We start from the raw sequence: 25,637 nt of genomic DNA on the forward strand, positions 1-25,637 counted from the left end.
AGCCTGCTTTCAGGTGTGACTGGACAATGATGAAAGAAGGAAAGGATTTTGTTAAAAAGTCCAGCATGAAATCCAGTCCTCCTCCACCTTGTTTTAAGTAAGCCTTAATTGTTGTGTTAATTTTTAGATGAAACCTCAGGAGAGTGAAGGGATGCACTCATACGTAAATAATTTTATTTTTTTTTAAATAGAATTTGGAATGGCAGTTGTGTGAAAAACTACATAGCAAACAATTGGATAAAAGAATACTTCAAAGCATATGTAAGGAAGACAGAAAGTACAGAAATATTCTCGGGTTTCATGCCCTCTTAGTACCTCTAGAGTGTGTTTCTGAGCCCAATGCTGTTGGGAGAGTCTGCCTACATGAAGGTGGAATTAACCAGGAATATGGTTAGGACTGTGAGAAAAATCATTGTGTAGGGTGGCATCCAGATAAAGCTAAATGAATCTATAGAAAGGATGGTAATCTTGCAAATACATGGAAAAGAGCCCAGTTACTACTAAAGGTCATGCTGAAATTAATGGTGACCAAGAGAATTCCAGAACAAATAGAGCAAACTCACATTAATGTACTCAGATGATAATATTTGGCTTTAGGGAAGCCAAAGGATGAAAAAAACCAATCTTATGTTAGGCCTTGTCATTGCACAAATCCTGAATGCCAGACTAATCGTTGGGTGGCAGCACAAATATTAAAGTGTGTCCATTAACATTTCTAACAAATGAATACAACTTTATCTCACTTTTAGTCAAGGAGAGTTGTGGGAGATGAACTGCCAGATACCAACATGGGAAGCTGCAGTCCTCTCCCGTTGCTTGAATACCGTTCAGTCCTTTAAAATGCTACCTGCGTCCATATGTAGCCAAAGTTATTTGCCTAGTTTTTGGAACGTATATTTCAATTAAAAATAAGCTGTGACTGTTAAAAACCTTTGAGCTAGAAAATGGCGTATTCTGTTTGTTTACAAGAATCCTGAGGCTCAGTCCTTATAAAATCTTGAGTCAAGCTTTATGATACAGTCATTACCCAAGAAATGCATGGTATGTTAATACAGCATGTAGTGATCTGTGGGTCATTACTCATGGAAAGGGTGGAGATTGTACTTCAAAAGTCGAGAAAAGGGAAACAACCCATTTTTGTATGTTTCTGCTGATCTGGTAGTGTGTATTTGCTTAGAAAATTAAAGCCATTCATATGTTTAACATAGAAGCAGCACATTGCTGAGCATTGACCTAGTTCCTGAACTCTGCCTTTCAAATGTTGTAGGAGTTGCTCGTTATGAAGTGCCAGAATTCTTCAGGACACATCTCAGAAAAGAGTTGTGGGCCCTCCTTGGCATGCTTGACAATAGGCGCTTAGTTGTCCTTCCCCTGCAGTTACCCAGCTCATTTTGCTGTGTTGTGTTGTACAGCAGTTGTTCTGCCGTGCACTGTTACAGTAAGTGGAGTATTTAATCAGATATATATGCATCTGAGTAAGTACAGGAATGTTTTTCCTCTCTGGCATGTAGCAAAGCATGTACTGTCAGTGTGAGCAAACTGCTAAGTGGTAAGAAGCAGTTTTTCCTTGTCGCTGCAGGTGTTGTGTGATTGCATGTTTGGGACACTTACATGCTGAAAAACATGCTAGTTTTTAGCCCCAAAATACTGGTACTTATTGCCCTGTTGTATCAAAAGATAGGTGAAACACACAAATTTGCATAAAAGCTACTTGTCTGTCCCCTACCATGCATTCAATCTGTCAATTTAGTCCAGTTCCTCAGGAGAAATGTCTCATCAGCCTGGTTTCATCTTTTTCACTTGCCTTCTTCCATTTTACCTACTGCATCTCAACTTCTTCATGGCCTGACTAACAGTGTCCCAGCTGCCACTTTCATGTTCAGCAACACCAACCATCAACCTCTCAGAACAGACCTTGAAAGCAGGAAGTTACTTAATTTGCTATTTGTTCTGATCAATGCTTAAAATGTTCCTTTTGTTTTTAAACTGATAATCTCTGAAATATAGATTTTAAGCCTCTTCACTGGAGGAAAAAAAACAACATGGAACTTAAAGTAGTTGCGTGTTTCTGGGGTATTTATAGCTTTCATTGAACTAAGGAGTTTTCCTCCTCTCTTGAAATCCAGGATGCAGGGACTATCTCTGTTGCTTTCTTCTGGCAAAATTCTAGCATATTATATTAGGCATCTTTAGTACGGCATCTTTATTTTTTGCAGCTATAGTGCACTTAAAATGAAAAATGCACTAAGTCTTTTCAGTCAATTGCATAGAAGACTATTATTCGTGCTGTACACACAGGCATTTTCTAGGTTATTGTCAGTACACCGTATGCCTTCCAGATTTGCATAGCGGTGCTTTCCAGTGCATTTTCATGGGTTTGAACTATATCTTTTTACATAAGATTTGCAATCTTTATGGCAATAAGAACACATTACTTACCTGATTTTACTGCCATAATTTCTGTAATAACATACCTCAGAGCAGAACAGTAACAATGTTGCAGTTATATTATACTAGGTCAGATTAGGATGTTTCTTAATTAAAAGACAGGATTCAAGTATTACCATCATCTTTTATTGAAAAGTGTCACGGCACAGCTTTTTGTCTTTTGTCAGTGCTAAATGGATGCACTATGTTGCTGTGAAATAAAACATAGGCATCTTGGAAAGCAGTGGTTTACTTTCTCTCCTAATGTTACTTTGTTTGCCGAATACCTCACTTGGTGTTCCTGAGTCTGCAGTACTCATAATATCAAGGAAGGGGCGTGTTTGAACATGGGCCTCTATGCTTCTCTGAAATAGGGTCATAAATGAAGGCACTGAGGATCCAAAGAAACAAAACTAAATAGTGATATAGTTGAAGGAAACGTGTTCCTAATGGTGGCTTAGGTCTTGCTTCTTAATAGCCTGAGGTCTTTACCACAGTAGAATGCAAACAAAAGCCAAGGGAAGGTGTTCTCATATCCACTTCTAGTTTTCTCTTGTCAGATTTGGATTGATAATATATTTTACCACACTGAAGGCTTCAGACAACCAGTAGCTTTCATATCTGTTTTCATGATACCGAGGAGGTGATATTAATCTCTTAAAAAACTATGTTCAGGTTTTCTTGGTTGTTTAAATAGCCTGGATTCAATATCTTATGATCTGACCCAAACTTTTTTTGTTGTTTTGAGAAGGGTAGCACTTACTGTGGTTGTGCCAGGTTTCTTACACCTCCCACTGATACCCTTTATGGGTTCTGTAAGCTGATCTTGCACTTCCCGGTGATAAGATGAGTCTTTTTTTCCCATGCTTCCTCTGTGCTATCATCCCATCCACTGCTACTTTTCAGTAAACTCTGCCAAATCCCCATGACCAGATGCACTGCTTGGTAACAGAAGCTTAAAGAGCTTCTTATCTTGTAGGTTTTCAGAGAACACGTCCGCAGTTTCTTTCTTACGCTGAATTCATTGCCTACACCAGGAATCTGTTATTTTCCTCCACTTTTTTTTTTTTGTGTTCTGTCCATTTTTAACTTGAAAAGTTAATTTTTGGTCTAAGAAGCCTTTGGTCATGATCTGGTGCACTCCCACCTGGTTTGGGCCGCTGCCCAGTACAGCTGAGCTCTTCAGTTGCCTTTGACCTTGCAGTAAAATTACTGCTGTACTATAAAAGAATACACTGCTCTCCTCCTTCTTGCTCCAGGCTTCCTTCTCTAGTTAATTAGTTTCTGTTTTGTTAATTCTCTCCTGTGTAGATGATTTCCATTTTGTATTTTGTCAGAGGGCTATTGTGTTTTTGCTGTATGCTATGCCATAAATGTTTAAAGTGGTTTAGAAAGTGAAGTTTCCTTGTGTCTTTTTTGATGTATGAAAGAAGACTGACAGATCTGTATTTAGAATGGGGAGGCCCATCTTAAAATACGGGCAGAAAAAACCCTGCACATACTGCTGTATTTATCAACTGAACTGAATGCTATAGAAGACATAAATGATCTTGACTCTGGTTGCTTAAGGAAGTTAACCACTGATGGATATTGTCAGCACTAGCTATTTTTTTCTAGGGAGTCATACACATAGCTAAGGATACATCTACCACTGCAACTCTTAAAAACTTGAACACAATAAAGATAATGAAGCATTCAGTATGCATAACAAATGCAGAACAAATCAGCCTCAGTAGGCATGCACGGAAATTCAGGTGTTTGTTACTGAAGAAGTACTGGGACAGGCTCCCTGTTCACTACTGTAGTGCTGTGCCAAGTGCAGCTTTTTGCTCGAAATGACAAAAACCCAGGCTCTCTTATTCAGTAAATTTGATCAGCCTACCACATTCAGTAAGTCTAGGAAAGACTCAAATGTAAAAGGTGACAACTCTTCAGAGCCCTCAGATTTCAGAGTTGTCATACTGAGTTACATATTGAGCTGCCAGTCTGGATGTTTCAGATTCCTTCTGTTTCCTATTCACTGCTGTTTTAGAAGTAGCCTGAGGGAACACGTTGTCAAAGGGGGCAGAGTTAAATAAGCAGCAAAGTGCTTGGCTTTTATTTCTCAAACCTGATCTGTTTCTGCTGCTTTCAGCCTGATAGAGCTCTCTAGATTTTTCTTTTACCTTTAAATTAGCCCCTACACATTTTAAAATATCTGTTGTGATGTTCAAGTATTAAAAAGTTTACAAAGAAAAGAAAAAAGACAGTATTTTGTGTTTATGTGTAAATACCTTACTGAAAATTATCTGAATATTTTGTGATCCTTTACGATGGTTGGGAGTTTTTTAGGATTTCTTAGTTAGCTGTATTTATGCTATTTATTTAATATAATAATAGTTGATGGGTTGGAAAACAGCTCTTTTGGGGGTGGAAACAAGAATTATACCAGCTTTCTGTTCATGAGGACGTGTCTTGCCATTATCAACATCTCTGAGGAAGGACGTAATATGCTTTTTGATATCTACAGGCTCTACAGAGCTCAGGCTTTCTACTTAAATATGGGGAGGAAGTAGATTGTACTCTTTGATCTGAACACCAATATTAGAGCCTTTAAATTACTGGTTTCCTTTACATCTCCAAATTTTTCAGTGAGAAGATATCTTCAAGAGCAAAACTCAGCATGAGTCACTAACAAAAGAAGCTGCCAAAAGAAATAGTTGATAATGCCTAGCAAAAGTTGTTAGTTTTGCAGCCACCCTTGGAGACTGTGCTGAAGTATTTCTGAAATTAACAAATCCAGTGCAACTTTTGTAAATTTTTTTAAGTTGAAGCTGCAAAGCCCCGATATTTTTGCTGTGCCTTAATTTTAATGCTTGGCAGTTCAGCTATTTTTCTTGTTCTGCTTTTTATGTTGGAGCAGGGAAGATGGGCAAACATGAAGGTTTAGGGGTGTTTCTACCTGCCAACAGCTAGAGGCAGAGGTAATTTGGACACCACCATTCTGTGATAGTCTGAGATGTGCACTCTCATTGACTTCATGTGGAAGTATGCTTTGTGTTAGTAAATAGAGAAGTCAGTTGTTGCCCTGAAGCTAAGTGCTCAGCCTTTTACTTTTAACTGGTTTTGATATAAAAGGGAGTATTAAGTGCAAAAACTTCTTCTGCGGCTATCTTACTGTATTTTTATTGTAACTTTACTGTAATACATCTGAGATAATTCTGTTGGAGATAATTCTTAAGACCAATATGCAACTCACAAAATATGCATTTTTAAATGGCTGTTTTAAAGATCTCTGCCTGCAATTTCATTTTTTTAATTTCCAACATAAACATTTCACAATGATGAAAGTTTTCCTCTTTCAGACTGTTCCTCAAACCTTTCCTTCTGCAGTTCCTGTTGTGACTCTTACTTATGTGTAAGACATGCATGATAGCAGAGTTCCTATGTTATAGCTATTCTTCATGTATTCTCAGAGATCCTAAAATTATAAGGTATCCATTAAGCCATAGACTTTAACACGTAATCACTTGCAATGATTTTCTCACTTTCATCTTCAGAGCGGTTTAGCTGATCACTCTAAAAATGCTGACTTCTGTAATTCTGGGTTAATATGCTGCCATGGAGTGAGAATACAGGAGTGGCGGCTGGGCAGAAAAACTGAAGCTGTGAACTGCACTCTGATGCAGATTCAGGGAAGTAATGCCTCTCCGAACCTCTCAGTTTTATTTTTGTTTTTCAAATAATTTTAGAGCGTTTTTGATCTATTTGAGTGTAGCCTCAAGAGAGCTGTCATTTACTGTAGCTAAGGAAAGATACCATCTCTCTTTCTGTTTTCTCCCTCAAATAAACGTGTGACACTCAGTGATTTGTTGTCATGTCGTGCTCTGAGAGTGACCTGACATCAAGAAGGAGAGGCTTGCATGGAATTTTTTAAAATAGTTTCAAGCTACATTATCTCTCTTACAGTTACAAATTCAACTCATTCAGTCTCAGAAAACAGTGTGGGTTTATAATATGCTGTCTTCATAGGCATGAGGTTTTCATAATTGTTGGTTTCTCTTGCTTGTGGCATGATTGTTTTTCAGTGTGAATATAACTACCCTTTGTGTACCGCTTGATGGCTTATCATAAAGGACTACCTAGTTTATAGTTTCTGTGGTTTGGTACTGTGATTCTCTCAAACCTGAATATTTTAATTTTGCGTTATCTTAGGCAGGTCTGTATTATGGTTTAGGTGTTTCTAAGCTGCACAAGATAGTTTCAAGTTGGTATGTGGCTGCCTTATCCACGGAGATTGAGAAATAAATTGTGACTGAGTTGTGATTTGTCTTCTGAGTTTGCCCAGACCAACACTTCGTTGCTTACATAGCATGGCTGTACTGCTCTAGCGTGGTGGTATTGGCCAAACGGAGCTCTCCGCCTTGGCAGCAGAGGTGCAGAGCTCATCTCATCACAGCGCACAGCGGGAAATACTGTTGCTTATCGGAGTCTGCCTTCCCTCTGTACTACGTCCATCTCTCTGGGGTGACGTGGTGCAGCACAGGGCTTTGTAGTTTCACTTTGTTAAAAGAAATTGTGACCTTTTAAGTTCTGCTACTTAAAAACATTTCTGATGGGCTGTGACTGTGGTGATGGCTGAGTCCAGGTGAATGCTCTGGAAATTTGTGGCGGTCTCTTATTCTGGCCTCACACTGCTTTAAGGACGGGTTAAAGTCTTGCCTCCACTGAAACCCCCAAGTTATGCCACTGACTTTGAGTTCAGTTTTCTTGCAGCTGAGGCCTGACGCATTTGAAACTTCAGCATTGCTGTCCTTGTTTTACAGCTGGAAGATGTCAGGCAGGTTACTTGGGGAGTTGCGTGGTAGTCCTTCAGTGGCTTCAGAGCCTCTGACCTTAAATGAGGAAAGAACAGGAAAAATTGCTTGGGGCATATAGGATGACGTGGTGGGTAGCGAAAAATGAATCGGATTTGAATAAAACGGAGGAAAAGTCTTCAACGGGACTGATGAGTAGATGTTAGTTGGGGGTTACCCAGAATGATAGAATTTTAGATGTGATGTCACATCAGTGTTTTGAAAAAGACAGTTGCATAAACTGTAGTTACTAATCTTTAACTCACAAGCATATTTGCATAAAACTTGCCTTTTTGGGTGCTTTATCAGTTTTGCGAACTGAAAAACTGATGCTATCAGGAATTAAATTATCTAAAGAAAGCACGCTTGGCTGTGTTCAACTGGGAACTAAAGTTGTGTGTCAGGGGAGTGTATTATTTATAAAAGGAAATTACTCTTATGACTCATCAAGTTCCTCTAAACGTAATGGGCTTCCAAGACAAATTCAGATAAATTCCTTGAAAGACTTGAGTAAAATTAATATAGGACAGCATGTTATTTAACTGTGTTTGAAACAAATATTACTTTAATTACAGCTTGCCGTACTCCAGTTACTTAAAAAACATTTAACTCCTGGGCTCTAGGATGATGGTTAAATAGTAGATTACTGTTAAAATGGGGCAATAAATCCTGCTAGGCACATATTCCAAACAAATCTGCTAGGATATGCAAATGCACACACATATGTGTATGTAACATATATGTATGTAACATACTGAATTGCTTGTGTTTGTGGTAGCAGCTTGGCATTGCTGAACTTGTAAAAAGAAGAAGAAATGGCAACACAAGAATAAGCAGGCTGATCTACAGAATTGCAGGCAAAAGAACCTTATATTCTCCATGGGAAAATATCAAATGTGTATTTTCTTTCTTTAACATCAGAATTAAGGCTTGAAAACGAAATGCCTCCTCAGTTTGTAATGCAAACAAAGGAAGATTTAGGGGAGGTAAGAAAATAACTGTAATGTGTGTACTTCAGAGAATAAAGAAAGAGGACTTGTACGTGAGAGAAGAACTGAGGCTACCTAATTATTGCTTTTAAAAACTATTTTAAAATCTGTCAAAGATTTCTAAGTCCCATATGTCATATGAATATTATCATTTCTGTAAGCTAACCATGAAGACAGTGCAAATCTGTAAAACACTACACAACCACAATGGTAGGCTGCTGCCAGTAGGGAGAATGGGGAGGAAGAGGCAATTAAAGCGGCCATGGTGAAAGCAGTGTGGATTAAACTGGCAGCTGGAAGACTAGAAAGGATCTAATCAGGGACTCTTTGTATGGCCCTACTCCCAAAGAAATAAAACACATGCACGTATCTCAGGTCAGTGAGATTCAGATGCTCTTTTTAATTAATGAATAAAATGCCAACATTTGCATTGCAAAAGGAGAGTAATGTTCCTACACAGAGAAGATAATCAAGAGGAAATTTTCACATTTTAATACATATACACTGAGATTAAAATCTGGCAAGAAACTGACTAATATATGAAGATTTATGTGTGTTAGCTGATGTGGTGGTTAAAGAACTGAAGTTTATGGGGTTTTCTGCAGGCTGCAACACTTAGTGTTTCTCTCATTTGTGAAGTACGTTTTGGGTGATGGGTTGTATTTTGGTGTTTTGTTTTTTTTTTTTTTGGTGTATGTTGGGAATAATCTGCTGAATTACAGCAAAAAACAACTGCCAGAATATTTTTCTGAGTGCCTGTCTGAGATCCTGCTAACTGTGCTGAGATCGTCTGAGGAAAAGCACTACCAAATAATAAAAAAATAAAACTCTTGGATGTTTAGTAGCAGGTTTTTATGTGTATAAGTATTGTGATTTTTGTTTTTTAAGGCAGCACAGTTTTTAAATGTTAAGGCGAACATTTATTCTAGCTAGATTTTAAAAGAGATTATGTTAATTGTAGATTACATATCTGTATTTTTAAAATTAACCACTTACTTGATGTTCATTGTAAAGGGCTTTTCTATATCTGAAGAGATTATAATACAAGAGGAGTTTATGAAGTGTGTAATACTTGTGTGAAGTAACTGCTTTGTAACATCTGCCATAATATTTTACAAATGTGAGGGCATCTTGATCTTTCTTTGAAGACAGTGAATTTAGTGTCCTTGTATGCTGCTGGTAGCATGCTTCCTGTCACCAAAATGACGTTCTGCAATATCTTTGTCTTTTGCTTACTCTCTCTGAACCTGATAGCAGTGTAAATACTAATTTCTGTTTAGTCAGAGTGAACAGAAGAGTTTAAATCAGTCTGAGCTATCTCTACTTTATATAATAGGAAAAATGCTCAGGTACTTTACAGTACCTTACATTACATAATAACTTATGTAATTTAGTGTTCCAGATTTATTCAGCTTGCATTACTACCCAATAAAAAGAAAAGAAAAATGATAAAGGGAATGAGAGGATTTTATTTGGGTTTGATGTCCGTGTACTTTTTATCTAAAAAGACAGACAGAACTTTCCCTTTGAAGCATGCTCTGAAATACAATTTGAAAAATTCTTTTACCATATAGTTGTTTGTTGGTCAATAAAATGTACATCAAGTGATCAACTCTTATAAGGAACCACTTTTGAAAAGAAGTAAAACTTCCATTTGCCAGGTCTACAAACTCAGTCTGGGTTCAGAGAGTCAAGCTGAATCTTTTTCCCCACAATGGTACAATAAGTTTTCTGCAAGTAATCCCTTTGCTTCATTTCACTGGAATTTAGTAAATAATTTGGTCGTGACCAAGAAGGAACAGAATTCAACTTAGGCTCTTAGCAGTGTTGGCTCTGCAGGCACTGCAGAGGTGAATATCACTGACAAGTCATTTTTTATGACTAAACATAGCAGACACTTATGTTTGCAATGCGTAAGACAAGAAATGCTGCAGGATGCATTAACTGCGGTATGGTTCGTGCTGCTACTGTTGCACAGATAAACAGCCATACCTAAGTTTTATGTTGTGTTTTATGCAAGTTTGTTTGTTCTAGTTTCTTAAACAAAAATTAACTGTAACTATACAATCTCAGAACACAGAGGAGTTGTCTGAAAATGAAGCCTGCAGGGAAGCAATTGGGAAGGGCAAGTTTTGGGTTTCTCAATTTTTTCCTTAGTGATACCAAAGAGGGGATGTTCAGTATCTTGATGATGCATGCGTCAAGGTGCATTTCCCCTTTCTGACTCTTTAGCTTTGCAGTTGGAAAACAAAACTCCTTTGTGCTGTTCTTAGTGGAGAAATTTGTTTCCCCTGAGTTTTAAAGAATATTACATTCATAAAGTGTACTTAAAGTGTATTTGCATTTTCAGTATAATATGTTACAATTAGCACTTTAAGGCTTAAGAAATTATGTTTAAAATTGTCTAGAATGATGTTATAGAGAGAATTAGGGTCACTTCTGAAGCTGTAATATTTGTCTTTGCATAAAAGCATAAGCCAAGTATACATTGTTTTTAGGAAGACAAGCTTTTTAAGCTTCTGAAGAGCTATCACAATTCCCTTTTTTCAGGAGGGACTTTAACATAGCAGCTACAGATGATTTAGGACAAAGAAAGGTGAGGGAATAACCAGAAGCTTAAAGTGGCAGGATTTCTTAATGCTACTCTGTTGTCTTCTAGTTATGCAGCCTTTGGGATCCTTTATCAAGGTAATTTGTAAATCAGTTGTTCTTTACAGCAAGAAAAAGCAGCAGCATTTGGGTAAAATTCCTGCCTCAGTGGCTGTCAAATGACAAAGTTGACCCATACCTTTAGGGGACCAGGACAGAGATAAAAGTTACTATAATAAAGAAGAGCAGAGGCAGGAGGGCTCCTGAGAAGTGAGTATGCAGTGGACAATGATGTTTCTCCGGCTGTCTGTGCCTGCATGTGTGTACATTTCAGCAGGCAGCGAAGAAAGGGATATGGAGCAAACACCAGAGGGACAGCAGGACCACCACAACCTTCTCATTTTCAAAAATATTTCTAATGCACGATTTCCAGCCATCTGAAGTGAAAGGTTAAAGAAGCTCTGAGAAGCTCTCTGTAGGGTAACTGTAAAGTAGCAACTGGTGTTTTGCCAATTCCATGGTAGACAACTCTGGCTATTAAATATTCTGCCTATTAAAAGTGAGACCTTTCATGTTGATGCATCTCTTCTTGTCCTAAATTATTTTGATGTAGTATGTAGCTCACCTTAGAGTAAAACTTTGAAGCTTTTGAGAAGCATGTAAGTGGCAAAGTCTGTTCAGAACAGCTGTAGGTAGGTACTGTAATGCCCGTGTCCATGGATCTTCACAGAATTTCAGGGAAACTCAGTGAAATGGCGAAGCGAGGTTGAGGCATAGAAACCATGAAAATCTGGCTAGAAACCAGGCATCTGGCAACAAAATTAACTTCCTGCAAATTCTTTGCCTTGATCATGGAAGTACGTTTCTGGGTGGTGTGGCCTGATGACACCGTGGCATAGGGAATCTTAAAATCTGATACGATTGGAATTTGGCAGTTGTCATGCTCATGAGCCAGCTGTTCAAAACCAACTTGTTTTATTTGCATAGCTGCCAGAGTCCACTGGAGACCTGTGTGTTGAAAGGGTACCTGACACTCAGGCTATGAAACATAGAGTGGTGGTGGTAGCGTTTCAGCTTAGTTGTTGTTGGTTTGGTTTGTGTTTTGTTTTTTTTTAAATTTAGAAACAGTAGATATTTTCCTACCAACAGTTACTATTCAATTCCGTGTTCATAGCTCTAGTGGTTGGGAAAACGGAGTTGTGTACCTTTCTTTTTAGGTATCATATGGTTCCATTTGCTGGAGAATAAAAGGAAAAATACTTCCTATAAATAATTTACACTTCCTGGTACGCGCCCAATTTAGAAATTCCCAGCCTGCAGCTCTTTAGAAAACCTGGTTTTGTTCTGTATGTTCATTGCTTTTTCTTCTCTTCATTCTGACTATTTTTTTTAACTGCCAGTGACTGTAAGTCTGTAGCCAGCAGCTGATGTTGGCTGTATTTTGGTTTTGATAGAAGCTGACTACACGTGTGGAACTGAGAAACAGTTGCTCTGAAGTTGCTAATAATGCAAGAAACTTGTAGGAGTGTGAGGGACCTCCATGGTGCTCACTGTTGCAATGCTAAAGCTTCCCGTTTTGCTGACAGTTAAAGAACCACTCTTTCCTATTCTTCCTAACTTAAGAAGCTCCTAAAAATGGGCTTATGCTGGCAAGACCATTAGCTCTGACACACTAAGCAAGCCACTATATTTCCTGGATTTCTACAGTGGATACAACTTCAGAATTGCCAGTACTAGACTGAAAGAATGGTGTCAAAAAGTATGCAAGAAGGAGACACAATAATACGATAATAAAAATTCTGCTCTCACAGTAATAAATTTATCAGACATAACTTAGTGCAGAAGACCTGCAAAACAAGGACAAATAGGCTTGCCACAGAAATGGATTAGTAAGTACAAAGATTTTTCTGAACATTATGAGCAGCCAACACTGCCTCTGAAAAAGATTATGTGGGTGGGTTGTTGATCCTATTCGTGAGTCTGGCAGTAAATTCTGAATAATGAATATACCTGAGACTTCGTCCTCAACAAAATTTGTGTGTCGTCTTAGTGCAGCTAGTGGAGGAGTAAGGACCTACTGCTCCTGAATACCTCTTTTCAGCAAGGCTGTATTTAGAAGAGTAGAATTTGACAAATAAATTAGGAATATGGGGAGCTTTCTGACTTGATGAAATTTAAATAGTTAATGATTGTTTACACTCAAGACCTGTGGAATTGTGGCATGCCTCAGCTAGATTATGCAAAAGTGCCTGTACATGCTTGGAAGTGGTGTTTTCCTTTTGATAGGAGGTTGGACTAGGCAGCCAGGATTCCTTTGGTTTGCCAGGGAAAGCAGAACGCTCCTTGAAATTACTTCCTTTTTATGTTTCTTTTTGAACTCAAATAGGTAGAAATACAGTGCTTGAGTAGAAGTTTTCCCTCACAATGGCCTCTCTTCTTCATTGTCCATCTTTTGACCCTATGGATTTGCAATGGCACGCCATGCTGCTCTTCCTTTGCCCCCATGCTTCTGTTGGGACTTGTTAATTAGGTCTTGAACAACTTCCCTTCCATCTTTTGTGGGAATTTGCCCCACTTTGGGCATGGGCTTTTGTGTTGCTGGTGTGTGTCAGATAGCTTTCTGCTCAGCTTTTGACACATTCAGAATTGTATTTTAAGTCTGAGCACAGCTGTTGATTTGAACATTTCTTAGGAGTTGCTGGCAGAGTATTCTTCCAGAAATGCTTCTAGCCATGCTATGTGTCATCTCGGCATCTAAGTATTCCTAAGATACCTACCGGGCCATCCGTTGCTAAATTGTCTTGGATGCTGTTGTATTTTCTTTTTTTTTATTTTGTGTATAATGCCATCATTTCCATATCCACTAGTGGGATCACCTTTCAAATGTGTGACTATGGGAAGAATATGGGAGGCTGTTCTTGCTTCCCTTGCATAGGTTGTAACTCCTTTTTGCTTTAGTGCTTCAAGAGCAAGCAGACAGACCATATCATAATGTATTTTGGGATGCACTTATTCCAGTAACTTACCTAGAATGAACTGGATGGGCATATTTCCAGTGCTGACAGTCAAATTTGGGAGCTTTGCAGAAGTCCTCACAGGAGCAAGAAGTGGGATGGCCACAGAATCAAATTTGTGATTCCATGTTTATGAATGCTTCTCCCCACTGCAAAATAGTGTACCTGAGGCCATGTGACAGCACTCGTGCTGATGAGGATGGTCAGGTTGCCTTTTAGGCAGCAAGGAGAACCCAGAGATAATGACAAATTCACACAGGTGACAAATAACTTATCAAGGAAATGTCAATGGGAAGATTGACAGAAAGGTCAGCAGTCAGGAGTGTGTCCCATGGACCTGACATACGCAAAACTGTAATGGGATTACTTTCCTTAAAAAAGGATTTGTACAAAAAAAAGAAAGTATCTTCATTGAGAGCAAGTTCATTTTGATAAACCTTCACTGAGAAGTAAATAGTACAGTATGCCACTAGAAATCCAGGTGAATATTTAGGTGTTTCATTGCATATATATATATATAAAAACAAACAAGAAGCTGTTGCTATTTGGGCAAACTAATGTCAGGCTTCTAAGGTTACATTCACAGAGGTATTTAAAAGCTGATGAATTCACTTTGGGTTTGTTGACTCTTGAGGATATTATTATTAAATATTTCTGCTTTGTTTTCGCCTCTGGCACTAGTACTAGAGCTTCCACACATGAATCCTACTGCTGAAAAATATCAGTGCCATAACTCCTGAAGATCCATCTTCTCCCAGTAAGGGAATTACTATGAGTTGTGTGCAGAGGTTTTCTGAAAATACCATATATGCCCTGATTTGTTGTCATAGTTGAAGGTGAATCACAATGTGCAGTACCAAACTGCTGCTTGCAAGCACATATGACAGTGTGTTTAGAGACATTATCTTCAGAGCAGTAGATATTTTAACTAGCTGGTCCAGGGAAAGTGTTAGACTTATTAAATGACTGATTTTGTGTGGTGAATGTGACTGAGGATCCTGTATCTGGCAGTGGCTATTACGTGTTTGGAGGTAATATTTCAGTTTAATTTTTGTTCTTGTACTTTTCTGTAATGGAGTTTGGTATGTATGTATCATTCTGATTTAGAAGATTATATACAGTGTACATATGAGTACAGAAGGCTTGTATGTAATGTACCTTATGCAACATGTATGCTTCCATATTGATTGCAAATGTGTGCAGACGCCTGCACGTGCAGAATATAACAAACCTGTTTATGTTATCCAGCTAGCTCTAGGAAGACTTACAACAGGATTTGCGAACATGAAATATAATTTCTTAATGAAAGAATTTCAATACGCAGTGTACTTGGGGACACCCGAGGCTTTTGTTTGTGTTGTGGCTGGGGAAGGGTGACATTTATTTGGCTGAGCAGGAGGGGCTGCATGGTGTAATCCTGACACATCCTCTAGAGAACTACAGCTCTCATCATGCCAGATCACCTTTCAAGTATTTCCTGTGTTCTTGTTAGAAAAGGTCAGCGAGTGAAAGGAAAGAGAGCTTTAACATGATGCACTTTGCAGCATGTTGTTATCAGGACTTTGGGATTTGCTTTTTAAATAAGTTATTAGAAATTTCCAGAATGTTTCTATTGTGGTGTAGCTTTACATCATTTTTTTAATCTGTATCTTTTAACATTATGATTTTGATTACTGGGCAGAATATACTGCATCTGTATTACAGCAAAGTCAATTCCAGCCTGCTCTACATTCTTCCTCTTCATCATCAGCTGAAGTTAGAGACTTGGAAAATCACGGAATCACGGAATCTTCAGAGTTGGAAGGGACCTCTAGAGATCATCTAGTCCAACTCCCCTGCTAGAGCAGGATTGCCTAAACCACATCCCTCAGGGCTGCATCCAGGCGGGTCTTGAAAATCTCCAGAGAAGGGGACTCCACAGCCTCCCTGGGCAGCCTGTTCCAGTGCTCTGTCACCCTCACTGTAAAGAAGTTTTTCCATGTATTTGAACGGAACTTCCTATGTTCTAGCTTGTGCCCATTGCCCCTTGTCCTGTCGCTGGGAACCATTGAAAGAAGCCTGGCTCTGTCCTCCTTAAACCCACCCTTTAGATACTTGTAAACATTAATCAGGTCCCCCCTCAACCTTCTCTTCTCCAGGCTAAAGAGTCCCAGCTCTTTCAGCCTTTCCTCATAAGGGAGGTGCTCCAGTCCCATAATCATCTTGGTTGCCCTTCGCTGGACTCGCTCCAGTAGTTCCCTGTCCCTCTTGAACTGGGGAGCCCAAAACTGGACACAGTACTCCAGTTGTGGCCTCACCAGTGCAGAGTAGAGGGGGAGAATGACCTCCCTCGACCTACTGGCCACAGTCTTCCCTATGCAGCCCAGGATGCCATTGGCCTTCTTGGCGACAAGGGCACAGTGCTGGCTCATGGATAATTTGCTGTCTACCAGGACCCCCAGGTCCTTCTCCTCAGAGCTGCTTCCCAGCATGTCCGCCCCTAACCTATACTGGTGTTTGGCATTCTTCCTTCCCAGGTGCAGGACCCTACACTTGCTTTTGTTGAACCTCATTAGGTTCTTCTCTGCCCAGCTCTCCAGCCTGTCCAGGTCACGCTGGATGGCAGCACGGTCCTCTGGAGTGTCGGCCACCCCTCCCAGCTTGGTATCATCAGCAAACTTGCTGAGGATACACTCTGTCCCCTCATCTAGGTCATTAATGAATATATTGAACAAAATTGGTCCAAGTATTGACCCCTGAGGGACACCACTCGTTACAGGCCTCCAACTGGACTCTATGCTGCTGATCACAACCCTCTGAGTTCTGTCACTCAGCCAGCTCTCGATCCACCTCACTGTCACCAGAATAATCTAGGTGACGAGATCTCTGGATGCCATCTAGTGCAATGCAACTACTCAAAGCAGAACCAACTAGACTGGCGTTCTCACGGCCACGTCCAGTTGTGTTCTGGGGATCTCTAGGGATGGGCGTTCAGATTCATTGCGTTTTTGGTCCAATGTTTGAGCACCTACATAACAATTTTTTTTAAATTATTATTACTTAATATTTTCTATATTACAACTTCAGGTTGTGGCTTCTCATGCTATCACTGTGCACCTCCAAGTCTGTCTGTCTTCTGTACTCTCCTGTTAGGTAATGGAAGACCATTAAGACCATAAGCAGATGTCTCTTCTTTACTTAAGGGTGAACAAACCCGCTCTTTCAGTGTCTCCTTCTATACCACATGCAGCAGAATTTTTGTCCCTTACCTGTGTCACAGCTCTGGATTCACTCTAAAAGGTGCAGCAATAAACTTTGGTTCCAGGTGTGCAGGCTGCTAATAAGCAGCTGTTCCAAGTGACAGTTAATGTGTTCGAAGTTATGCAGCTTGGTAACTGTAAGAAAAGAGTTCAATGCTAAGTTCTGATTTTTGCTGAGATACCACAAGACGGTATCACCGACTTGTTCCTTTCATCACGCCCTGCTGTGTCTTTATCATTGATGAATTACCTGTCACTCTACAATCAGACTGCATAGTCTGTCTAAGGACATTAAAGATGTAGAAGACCATATAGTAGAAAACCAGTATTAACATCTTAGATGACTGTTGTGTTTAAAAATTATGTTAAAGAGGCATTAACCATGAAAAGTAATGAAAATAAACTTACTGGAAAGAGAAGCTAGTTTGTGGTATAACATGACAGCCAAGTTACAAGTTGCAAATGTCATCTTAAAGTTGTGCTAATGTGTATTCTGAAAAGCATAGTGCTTGCTAGCTATACCAAGGAATGGATTCTGATTTACTGTGTGACTTAAAGTTGGTTTACACATCTGGAACGGAACAAGTTCCCTTTAGTGTGTGAGCTAAACACATTTCTTAAAAGACCTGTTGTCTTTCAGAGTCATTTAACCTCATCTGGCAAATTTTCCTGTTTATTTAGAAAACATAGGCTACAATTGCCAGTTTTGTCATGTGGTGACTAACACCATCATAATGTAATGGAATGTTGTATAAATGGATCAAAAGTGTACACATCAAAAGATTCAAGAAGGTGCTGAATTTGCTAAAAGCAAAGGAGCTGTTTGAGATAGCAATATGCAATCCTGTTTGAGGTATTCATTTACAAAATAGATTAATTTGATGTGAAGTTGTACTTAAAACCAGGCTGAAAGATTTGATAAAGTCAGCTTCTCTGCCATTTTAGATTCTCTTATTTTCCCTTTACTTTTGTCTTTTTCTAAATATGAATGGAACTGCTAGTTCCTTCGCTCAGGAGTTCAGAAAGCAGTCAGATTTGCTCACTCTTTTTTTTTGCCACTTGAGTTGGTCAGTAAATGTCAAGTGATTTTGCCTAAAGTCTAAATCCAGTGTACATGTGATAACTTAGTGATTATGGATGCTAATTGTAACAGCTTACACAATTTAAAAACTTACCTCTTTTCAATCCTTTGTCTCAATTTCGTAACTCTTCTTTAGCTAGAGAAGTCAGGTAGTGTCCTGGATTTTTGGAGAACTTTATAAAATCTGAGTGTGCTGGAGGCCTGCTACTTATCTCTGTTGCGTAAGAGCAGGCATGAAAACTTGTGCTGGTTTCCTCCTGCTTCTGTTCTCATGAAGCTGTGGTTTGTAAGATCCATAAGCAATCAAGACTCATTAAGGAAGAATCTTTAATCTGCTAGAAACTGCCCATGTAAGGGACTGTGTTAGTAATGGTAGCAGCTTTGGTATTTCACAGCTGATGAAGGTCACAGAGCTGGTCAGAACATCACTATGTTTGGCTTAGGTAGCACACATTACTGCTTTAGAATAAATCTGTCACTGAAATACAGTGGTTTAGAGGGAGTGGCTAGCATTTTAATTTATTTTCCATATTATCTTAGTTGGGTTTCTTCGGTATGGTAGACCTCTTGACATAAGGCATTTGAAACTTAAAAGTCTAGTTCTTCAACCTTGCTTCTTCAGAGTGTATGTGTTCTCCTGCAGTTCGGTAACATCAGTGACACTTTATGGTTCAAAAATTAAATTCAATGTTAAACTTTAAACATATGCTAGTGCCTGACTGGAATTTTAACATTACCGTGGATGGTGTCTCTGTAATTTCATCAACTTTCATATAGTACCTGCAGATTGAATAAATGTTGGAATTGGCAGCATAACCTCATGGGTTTAAAAAGCTGGAAAAAAAATGGACAGTACCACAATATTCAGGGAAATGTTTAGGAGGTGTGTAGTCTTTTCTTCAAAAATATTATATACTATGATTGTATATATCCAGCCATTGGTTTCATAGTACTAGTTTGCTACATAACGATCCTGTTGATAGATGGGCATGTATTAGCATTCCAGCTTCATACGTGTACATGCTTTTTATTGTTTTTAACATGTATCTCTACGTTCCTAATTAGGGAGAAAAAATCAGAAACATATACGAGATACACCCTTGCCTCTGCGGCCCCTTTATGTAGGTTTTGATGAAAGACATTCTTTAAGACCTTTTTAGGTCAATATTGGGAACGCAGACACGTCATTCAGACCATAGCTTGTCTTGAGAGGCAGCCAGCCATCCTGTGCACATCAGACTATTTTGGGAGCAGAACAGCATGTATGTGGGAAGACAGAAAGCCACACTCTGCAGGATGGTTTGATACTTCCTATTCTGAGCAAGTACCTAGCTCTTCTTGTGTGCTAACATGTGGAGGATCAGCTGGGTGGCACAGCATAGGGACTCCTTTGTTGCTGGTGCACTTTTCAGAGAAGATATAAAAAGTAGGAGAGATCAAATATGGAAAATTAAAATTAAGGGTGTTTTCTTCCGTGTCTCCTGTAACCATCCAAATCCCCCGTTTTGAAATGGTTTACTATCTTGTCTTTGATTAAATCCTTTCTTTAGATTTCTATCTTAGTTTTATCTTTGGTCTGCACTGCTTCTGAAGTTTCAGCAGAGTTCTTGAATACAAAGCTAGGAAACAGCTCTATTTCAACAGAATTATATCATTGAAAAGTTTTTTAACAGATCACTTTGTCCTTGGGAAAGAGTTATGAAACACCTATCTTGACTGGTGGCAAAGATTCCAGAGAGTAAATCAGCAGATGAAAAGAGCTTGCTTTTTTCATTGGGTAAGCCTGAAATTAACACTAGAATGAATGGTAACAGACGTTTTCCAAAAAAGGTTGCTGTTTGAGGGTTATTTGTGAAGGGAGGTTAAACGCAATAACTGTGAGCCTCCATATAAGTCTGATAGTTCCTATTTAAGAAATAAAAATTAGCAAATCACATACCATCTGTATGGTGCATCCTTACAGTGTTAGATGTATGAGACGACTAGCTCCCAATCATGTAAACAAATGCACTAGGCAGGAACAGAAGAGAACCAGGAGTGTATTCCTTGTTTGCATTTGTCTTATCTACCATAAGAACAGCAGTTGTGGTGGCTCTGCTGGGATTTATTTTATTTTAGGAGAATTCAGGATTTGGATCATTTTAGTATGGAAAGATGTATTAACTCTAGATCTCTTAGTGTGGCAAAGGATTACAAGGCATGGTTAAAAGTTACTATACTTCATTATGTTGAAATTACCCTGCTGTTATTTAAAAGTCAAGCTTGTGAAGAGCTATCATAGAGAGTGAATTGCTTCTTACTGTATTTGATGCCATTTTACTGTCTGAGATGGCAGTAACTGAGCAGTCTGAAAAAATGACCCTCATGTTGTGGAGACAAGTTTAAAAGCTAAGTTTCTAGTGTTTATGAATTCACAGTTGTCTTTCTGCTTTGAAAACAGTGAAATTTTTGGAGATAATAAACGTAAGTGGTCATTCTTTGACCACAGGAACTCATTCTGCAAAGCCGAACTCTTTATACCGTCCAGATGAATTATTCACTTCTGTTCACCAGGGAGAGTTTCCCAGTAGGGAGTTAGCAAGTAAATTTATTAAGTCTTGAACTAGGTTGCAGAGAAGAATTGAATGTTCTTTAGTGATCTTTTTGCCAAGAGAGATAACCTTGTTTTATGACAGTAATCATTTAAGAAAATGGAAAACCAATTTTTTGTCTTACCTCAGTTACTGACCCTGCCACCCAGCAGTAACCATTGCTGACTTGATGAAGACAATCCTGGCACTGAAGCCTCAAATGCTGCTGCGATGCCCGCTTTAATGTGGAATATTGAGTACCTTGATTTACACATCTGCACTGCTTTTAAAGATTTAATTTTTTAAAAAAAATAGTCTGAAATTAGAGAAGAAACTGAAACAAGACTGGAAAATTAATCTTGGGAAGTTGATGCTTTTACTCTGCATCAGATGAAGTGCCAAAGCATGGTGTTTTCTTTTGTGTTTCTTTTTTTTCCCCCTGATTATGTATCCCTGATACGTATCGTTGAAGTTAAAATACAGAAGTTGTTTCTGATCATTTTATTCAGAAAGGGACACTATAAAGCACAGGGATTATACCTCAGTAAATGCCACTTTTTAGATTTTCTACATGTGAATCTTTGTGGCAAGCTTACAAATTTTGTATTGAAAAAACAGAGAAGCCAAAATAACATAACGAGAAATAATAGAGATAGTATTGCAGAATAAGGAGAAATTACAACAAATTTGAACTAAAGTTCCTCTTCTACAGGTAGTTAGAATGAAAGATGAAAAGAACTGTGTCAAAAAAAAAGGAAGGTGCATCACTTGCATTTTATATATGGATCACTTCATATTGATTTGGGTCTGGTTGGAAACATGCTGCACAAGATTAGACTGGATAGATCAGATCAGTACGCAATTTCTTTTTTAATCTAGTTTACCGTGCCTTACGCTTTTTGGAACACAGATAAATATGAAGTGACAGAAAAATGCCTTGAAATGTAATATATGATATATTATATTGTTATGTAATACATAAATATATTTTGTGTAATATATTTTTACTGCATATAAAATAAGACAAAACTATATATATATGGAAGTGCAGTCATGTAAAATGACACTTGCTTTGTAAATGTTACAAAGTTAGCAGTAGGAAAGTGTTGCATTGGAGTAGCTTGATAATATTAATAAATAATTAACATTAATTCTAATAATATAATAATTAATAAACAATAATACAGTGTTCTCCTCAACAGAAAAGCAACTGTATCTGTGTTGGTTTTAGAGAAGAATGATCAAAACAAAGATTTACTACTTGTGACTTAAATACCGAAATTTGTTCATCTTAATGTGAGATGCAAAGTTCTCACTCTGGCCCTGCCATTAATTTGTTGTTAGTGTAGGTGTTCTCTGTCTGTTCCCTATAGTAGAGTCACATTGAGGGCAGCGGGTATTCTGTTGCCCTGTTTCTTATAGTTTACTTGACTGAGATCCTAAGGTATAAAAAGCCAGGACCACAAACAGCTGGGTAAAGAGTATTGCTGTGTGGCAAAAAAGAGTTGACAGTTTTTCTTCTATGTAAAGTGGAGATATATTAAATGGTAGGAGAAAAGTGCCATATGTGGGAATTTTAATAAAGAGGCCTTGTTTTCAGAAACTACGTGTTCACAATATGGCAATAACTTACCATTATCTCTGAATTTCTTCAGTTTCTATCATGTGTCACTTTATGCTTGGAAAGCATGTTCCTTATCTGCACCCGCAATACCACTTCCATTTGAGGACTGAGATAGAGCCTTCTGCAGGTCAAATCCACGCAGGCTTTCGTGTTGCAGGGTCCTTTGTAGTGCTGTGTGTCACTTATATTTCACTCAGACTTGGATTTGGAATATGTATCTAGCAGCTATCTCAAAAAATCTGGTGTAGATTTAGCAGAACATGGTTTTCTGCCAACTAAATAGAAGAGATTTCTTTGCTTTTGATCCCCAGCATATGTAAGTTTGTACTTGACTTTGGGATACCTTTCTATGATATTCTGTTTGACTTCACTTGTGACTTCTACTTTTAGCAGCTTCCAGAAAAATAATTATCAGCCTCCTAGGATCTAAGTGACATCACTCAAGTATTTTCTGATACATTTGAGACCTTGATGCTACTCCATGTGTCTTTTCTTTTTCTTTTTTTGAGAGAGCCTGTCGTGAAGTGCAGAGAGGGATGCATGACCCAGCAAAGGAGAAAAATTCCCAAAACTTATATTTTTTATATGTATATATACAGGCAGAGAACTTGTCTCATTCAGAACTGTTGCAATCACTACGAAGCGATTTGAGCTAGAGAAGCACAGCCTAGCCTCTGGACGAAACTTGGAGAAAGCCAAAAATAGAGGGGAATGAAAAGGAAATTTTGCATGCCTCTGGACCCATCAGTGTGTGCCTATTATTTGTTTAAAGAAACAAATTAGAGTTTTTAATTTCTTGCAATAAGTAGTTTTTTGAACTATGAAAATGGTGTTTCAGTAAAATGCTTGTGGCTTTGCTGGAGGGCAGGTTGAATACATGGTATAATTAGTTTAATTTTTTAAAACAAGTTTAAAACTGTTTATCAAAAATTTCAAGAAACTTGCAGGGTTAAAATAATTTCTGTATGATGCAACAGCTGGTAGTTTTCTTAATTCTTGTGCTTCGGAAGAGATGCTACCCTGTATGGGTGCAAAGCATCACTTGCAGATTAAGAATAGAAGAGACGTCAGTTCTTTACTTCATTGCTATGGTAACTGATGTGATCCCGTTTCATTGCATCTAGTACACGTTCAAAGCAAAGCTTCTGAGATGGGTCCTCAGACTACTTCCGTTCCTCTCAAACAGTTAACACACAAACCTGCATTTCTTCTACTTCTGTTTAAAGATTTTATTTTTTTTTCTTTATGTGGTGTAACGATTATTTGGTGTGTGCTTCGCAATCCAAACTCTGCAGATTGTTTTAAAGGAAACAAACTTGAGTAAAACCATTAAATGATGACAATTCATATTCCACTTTCAGGATCCCTTTACAGGTCTCTTCCTCTCGTCTCACCTCCGTTGTGCTCCTTGTCACCCCATCCCCCCATAGTAAAGGGGGAAGTGCCTTGGTATAAGGCAAGGAGGGGGAAAAAGTCAAATACTACAATTCAGATTTTAAACTTTTTTTGCTCATTGATACTAAATTTTTCAGTAACTTCACCCAAATTAACAAGAAAGATATGGTGTGTTATCAAGTGGAGTTTGGGGCATGGGTGAAGGCTAGAGTGAATTCATATTCACTGGGCTCTGGCACATGATCTGCGCTAAGAACAAGGATGGAAAGGCACAAGTGATACACAGAAGGAAATGAGCATAATTGTACAATTCATTTCTTAAGATGTGAATGTGCACCTTCTCAGCTTATTTTAAATTAGGTATACTAAATTTACCAAAGAATCAATCTGTGTGTTAATTCTTATTGTTTATAGAACAATGGTATTGCATGCATTCTTACAGGTACAGAGCCTCAGAAAATACAACATTACAATAAAGTCCTGGCAAAGCTCATGTTTATGGTGAGCTCAGTAAACGCTTTATAACCTTTCCAGGCGTGCTGCCCTATGCCATTCTCCTGTGTTACATTCCTTGAAAAGAGGTGACTTTTTACAGTGCTCCCCTTGTCCCTTCACTCATGCTGACTGGTCGTTTTGGTTCTGGCTGAGGCTGCATCTACAGAAATGGCACATCCTAGTAGGAGCAGCTATGTAGTAGTGCAGGTGTTGGGGAGCCTTGATGTGCATTAGATGTCTTGTGGTCTGCTTCAGGCTGGCTCACATGGTCCATTGGTCTCAATGTCTGTTAGCAATGGGAGTGCATCAGCTAATCTTCCAGTTCAGCTTTTACCTAAAAGAAGTCTAATTTGTACACTCCGAGACTACTCTGAATTGAAATTGAAGCTTAGTAAATGGGGACTGCCAAAGTGGCTTCAAAAGCGTGCTCATGATCTAAGCTAAAATGCTAATGTAAATGCAAACTGTGTGTTCCTGCAGCAAAAAAAAAAAGCAATATTTGATTTCCTTTCAGAGTGAACTGCTTTGTGCTCTTCATATAGCAGAGCGTTTAAATACTCTTACATTGCTTCATGGAGATCACATCAATGGGCACATGCCAGGGTGTAACTGGCTGATGGCCTCTGATAAGAAACTCACTTAAGATAAGAAACAGGGTTTGACAGCGGTTCAGTTTAACTAGTGGTTACTGGTTGACTAGCTGATGATTAGCAGAGAGTCATTTACAGTTTTCACAAGATCTGGCAGTCTAATACTGTTACTGGCATGCCAGGGATCTTAGCAACAAGTAAAGGAGGAAGGTAAGTTTAGTTGCCCAAAGAAAGAGTTTGGTTGTTTGCAAAACAAATAAACAAAAAATTACAAAAGTTTTGATAATGTCTACATTTTCTCTTCATCAAACCCCTGCATTTCAAAAGTACACTAAAAACAAGAAATCATGGATGTATTGTTTAGACTTATAAATGAATCTGACTCGTTATTTTTTTTAAAGGGGGAGAAGGGCAACTGCTGCAGACGTGAAACAATTTTAGGTGTTCTGATTGGAGTGGTGTGTTTCATACAGCTCTCTAGAGCTTCTTTTTGTGTCATAGTCACAGCATATTAACAATACTATGTTGTGTAAATACAGCAATGTGCATTTGAAATAATCATTGCACCTGTGGAGATGCTTCTCCTGAACATGTCAGAGGAGCAGTTCTTATCCAGTGGAAGCATAAACCTGGTGTGAGGTCTCTCCCCCCACATTAGTCACATATGCTTTTTACTAGCTGATGTCATGCATAACTTAAGAAATCATTTGCTGTACCTGTAAGTAAGCTTGACTTCTATATTGAAATATTAATGCATTGATGGGACATTGTAATAGATTCTGTTGTGGC

General features: G+C 38.5%; 1 protein-coding gene across 1 annotated transcript in view; it reads left to right on the top strand.

Annotated features, from left to right (window-relative positions):
* CDC42SE2 (CDC42 small effector 2) overlaps positions 1-25,637 on the top strand; it is an 83,270-nt gene that overhangs the window by 49,172 nt on the left and 8,461 nt on the right. The gene's annotated exons all lie outside the window — the stretch shown is intronic.

Source organism: Rissa tridactyla, chromosome Z (genome assembly GCF_028500815.1).
Source record: "Rissa tridactyla isolate bRisTri1 chromosome Z, bRisTri1.patW.cur.20221130, whole genome shotgun sequence".
Classification (NCBI taxonomy): domain Eukaryota; kingdom Metazoa; phylum Chordata; class Aves; order Charadriiformes; family Laridae; genus Rissa; species Rissa tridactyla.